General features: G+C 45.4%; 1 protein-coding gene across 1 annotated transcript in view; it reads left to right on the forward strand.

Moving 5' to 3' along the window:
* The window catches only part of si:ch73-211e3.1 (uncharacterized), a 59,241-nt gene that overhangs the window by 1,243 nt on the left and 52,998 nt on the right, over positions 1 to 5,000 (forward strand). The gene's annotated exons all lie outside the window — the stretch shown is intronic.

Consider the following 5,000-nt stretch of genomic DNA (forward strand, 5'->3'; position numbering starts at 1 on the left):
CGTTTAACTGTTCGTATGGATTGCTGGGAGATAAGAGAGACAGACGGAGGATGAAATCTCATTGACACGCGGAAATGCGGGGACAGGTCTGTCAGTGTATCCAGGATTAAGACAGTCTACTAGAATACGTAATGGGATTAAAGTAGAAGGGCCCTGTGCTTTCTCCCCCCGTTCGTACGAGGGCTGCGCCTAACCTAGAAACGGTCATATTTATAAAAAAATAAAATAAAATCCTCGGTTCAATAGGCTGCTCTTTAATAAATGGGTTAGAAGTTCTTGTCTGTGCGGGCGTGCGTGCGTTTGTGTGTGGTGCCCTGTCACTCAATAATCTCAGCCAATTAAGTAAAGACAAATGCCGAGCGTCAGGCTTGCTTTGGGAGTCGCCTGACATCTCTTTGTTGTGAATTGGCCTAAGCGCGTCTCGGAAGGCGCGTACGGCGCGGCGCAGTGGGCGAAGGCTGGCGCCCCGTGTGCCATTCCCGCTCCGCCGTCACTGGAACACGTTTCAGAGGAGGGAAGGAGGACCTCTTTGACATTTGTCTAGTTTTCCAAAAGTCCCTGCGTGTCCCTGCGTTTTTAAAGCAGGCTGTAAAACCACGGTTGGGATGAAGAGTAGCGGCGGTGCAGTAAAGGGACGTGGGTGAGCGCACAGGACGGACTGTGTTGGTTAATAGAGATGTCTCGGAGGGCTGTAAGAACCAACAGCTATGTGCGTGGGATCCTGAAAATGTTTGGGGGTTTTGTAAACAGTTGTTTTCATAACTTTCCCTTTATTCCATAGTTATTTTCCTATGTGCTAATTCATGTGCGGCATGAATGAAAACCTCGTCTTAACTTGCATTAATTATTATTCATTATATATACACACACACGACCCCGCCTGCTATCCGGTTTATGGTGCTTAATGACCAGAGAAGCTGTTTCCGGTCATTAACATAAACCGACAGGCCTGATATAGACTCTGTAATCCCACTCCTCGCTATGCCTGAAAATCATGAAATCCACGTCTGCTGGCGTTTTTGTTTGATATCGCAACTGTGGGTGGGGTGAAGATGGGTGGCGACTCTTTAGAAAGCTGTTATGTAGGAGGGCTAAGGCGTAGAAAAGACTGCGTCGAACATTGTCATGTAACGCTGATTCGAGATCGGGTTTAGCTTTGGGGAGTTGATGCTGGTCCCTGATTTATATGGGTTTCATACACCCTTTTAGACGGATAACATTTATTATTATTATGATTATTTTTATTATTATTATTATTATTATAGAAAGCATTGCTTTCTGAAGCCAGTTCGAAAGGCCGAATATTGTGCTGTGGTTTTCGTGTTTCTGAGAACTACACCCACTTTAGGCTTCCCGCACCGGATCTTTGTGCCCTTTTCGATCTGAACTGATCTGCGGTCAGATTAGTCAGCGCGCTTTGAAGTCCCGCGTCAAGACGAAAACGCGCGACGGCCCTCAGATCTCGCGCACTGACACCGTAACGGGAGTGCGGCCGAGGTGGCTTGGATCCCACCTCAAAGTTGGGCTGGGACTGAAAACAACAACGCTGTGTGAAACTTTCATCTCACCGACGGTCTTCCAGGATGAGATCACTGAAGAAATGTGTGTGGAGAAAGCAGGAATTTAACTCTGAAACCGCTTCGGTTCAAAGGGCCCGCCGTCGCCGGTACAAAAGCGCAGGCTTCAAAGCTCAAGACCCCACTCGCCCTTCTGGAGTAAACAATCGTACCATCGTTTCCAGTTTGAAACCAAAAAGAAGCACGCAGTTGCCTTTCTTGATGGTGTCAGAGACTACCAGACAGTTTGTATCACCTTCAGAGGCTCCCCGTCTTCATAAAAAGATGAGAATAAGATTGTGCTGATCAGCAGTAGTGAGCCATATGGTGTATGCCTGTGAGAGAGAGAAGAAGTAATGGCAGGGGGTCGGGGCATGTTGATCGAGCGAGAGAGAGAGAGCGAGAGAGAGAGAGAGAGAGAGACTGAGAGACTGAGGGAGAGAAAGAGATTTGGCCTTGAATGTGTTAGCCAGGGCCAGCTGTTGGGTGAAAAGAGGTAGCCTTTCCTGGTCATTGTTGGATCTTTAGCCAGGGACCTCTGCAATGGACAGGAAAGACACGCATATTCTGCACAGACACACACACGCCCACACACACAGACACACACATGCACTGAAAGAAACAGCTCAGTAGACCATAAATATATGAGCCCTCAGACACCACTCTGAACAGCACTAGAAGAAGAGAGAGAGAGGAAGTGGGGGGGGGGGGATGAGGAGCTGTTAGCCCATGGAGTGAGGCGCTCGCCTTTTCCTGCTATCACTCCGGATCAGCGCCGAACGTCCTGTCCCAGGGAGAAACACGAGCGAGGGAGAACCCGGAGAGAAAGAGAGAGTGCGTCAAGGCAGCTATCAGGCGAGCCCTCACCAGGAAATAACAGCGTTGCCTAGGGATGGAAAACAAACACAAGCCACACAGCAAATATCAGGTCGTGTGTTTTCCTTCGCCCGCTCTTCGGCTTCGCACGGAAACCAGGGAGCCCTGATAGAGCTGTGGCCTGAACACGGGGCTCTGCCATGAGCTGCTCTGGGGGTAACTTATCGGCAACTGACCTTTGCCTTTGATTAGCAGGGGCAAGCGCGAGAGGGCAGGAAACCGCTGCGTACACCTCGCCCTTCAGTCTGTTCTAGAACACATGCACTTTTTATGGAAAGAAAAACTCCCCTTAATGAATTAACATTGTATTTCTGAAACAAGCACCTAGGCACTATTTTATATGTGCCTACCTCTATCAGCTTGCGACGCCGAATGACAGTTTTTTTGTTTGAGAATTTAAATAAATAATAACTTGGCACCACACTGTGATTAGATGTGGATTAGACATAGATTAGCCGTGACTAGACGTAAATAAAGTGTTAAGTAAAGGCACTGAAACAGAAGCGATTCCTTTTGTTGCTGATCTGTTGCTTCTGACCATCCATCTACTGTACAGCACCATATGAGCGGAGCATCTGTTGTGCCTCGTTGCCCAAAGGGACTCTATGTATTTGTAACCTCATTCACATATTAATTTAATGGCTTATTTGCATTGGAGGCAGCTCCGAGTCAACTGCACCGTAGGAGATCTGAATCTGCTCTCCTTTTGGTGTATTGTCCTGCGATGACAAGATGGTCTAAGACCTCATGGGGAATCTGCTAGTTCTCCAGGTCTCCATGGGGCTGCAGATAGCTTGTTAGGCCTGCATGACAGCTCCAGTCTCAGGACGATTCCAACTTGCACCCTTATAAAAGAATGGCGTTTCATGAGCTCGCCAAATTGGACTAGCAAGCTGTTGGTGAGAAAACAAGGGTAGTTCTTGGTCAGGACAGACCACTGCAGTCTTTATTCCCCATACTAAAGACCCAAATATTTAGTCCCCCATGTTCAGTGAGTGGGTGCTGTAATAAGCCCTCTATTGTGTGCTTTGAGAATGGAGTGTGGTCAACAGACAGCCAAGCTTGGTATCGGTTTTGTGAATGAGACGGGAATGTGAATGGTCAGATATAAAGCAATCAAGCAAAAACAACGAATAATGGAAGTCTCTGCTCACCACACATGACATCATGACCACATTTTGTGTGTGTGTGTGTGTGTGTGTGTGTGTGTAAAAGCGAGAGAGAATTATTAAGTGATTAATGTAGAGCAAACTGCTAATTAATGACTATTCTAAACACCCTGTGCTGTGCTGTACTGTGGTTCAACTTGTCTTATAGTCACCAAGAAAAAGAATCCCGTAGTAAGTGTTCCTGAGTCACACCTCTGGCACTCACTCTCACACTCGTTTTCTCTCTCCCTCCCCCATCTCTTTCCCTCTCTCTCTCTCTCCATTGCATATGATCTGCATGGCTAATTTTAACACTACTTCTCTCGTCTCTTTTCCCTTGTTTTATGAGAAGTGTTGCATTGCGGATTTTTGTAGTGATTTCCACATACGTCGCTGTACTCATACGCATACCCACAAATGCACACACCCGCACACAAAAAATACATCTAATGATCACTGTTTCAAGCTGCTTGGCATGGGAATATAGGTGTCTTTCTGAATGGTGGTAGTATGGAAGTTTTATTTTGTTGTTGTTTTTGCTGTGGGTGAAACATAGAAAGATACTGACTTCAACTATGGGGAGGTGTGGCCTTTTGTGTGCAAAAGACTGTGGTGGTGTGTGTGTGTGTGTGTGTGAGAGAGAGAGAGAGAGAGAGAGAGAGAGAGAGAGAGAGAGAGAGAGAGAGAGAGAGAGAATGATGGTTGAATCAGTGACATATAATGTGTGTGAGTGTTGTCAGGACTTAGGCAAATTGCATCTGCATGCATGCAGGTGTAGATACATGTGTATTTTGGTCATTTGTTTCACTGAATATCTTCAACAACGTAGCTGTCTTTTTACTATAAAACTCTCAGATGTCCTTACTAAACTCATAACCCTAATGAATAAAAATTGGCAATACAAAACTAGAGCCAAATCAATAATTAAACACAAAATCTTCTAACATAGCTGCTTATAGGTAAGGTACAGCATACCTAAGGTAAGTTGTAATATGCAGTAACTCACACGTTTGGTCTATAAGCTTTTGCCTGAGACATTTACTGTGTGTATTCTAGTGAAGCACACAAGCTCACATTTGCACACATGCAGACAAGTCTGCTTTCATCTGTGGTCCAAAGTAGAAGTACCCAGAATTCCTGGCTCTACATAATACACTTGTTCCCAGAAGCAGTTGTCGTAGTAACCTTGGCAGCATTTCGCAAGTATGGTCCTTTTTCCACTCTTCTTCACTATGAGTGATATAAGTGGAATAGAATAAATTATTAATTTGCAGAAATGCTAGGAGAGTGTTTTTATTTATTCATACACAAAGACAGACGGCTCATCTATAACTATTCTAGGTTATAGAAATAAAAAGATGTGTGCAATTTGTTTCCCTGGACTGCAGTATCTCAGTTCAAAAACTGCATGCGTAAGACA

The sequence above is a fragment of the Electrophorus electricus genome, chromosome 13, assembly GCF_041902795.1.
Source record: "Electrophorus electricus isolate QZ-2024a chromosome 13, ASM4190279v1, whole genome shotgun sequence".
NCBI classification, from domain to species: Eukaryota; Metazoa; Chordata; class Actinopteri; order Gymnotiformes; family Gymnotidae; genus Electrophorus; species Electrophorus electricus.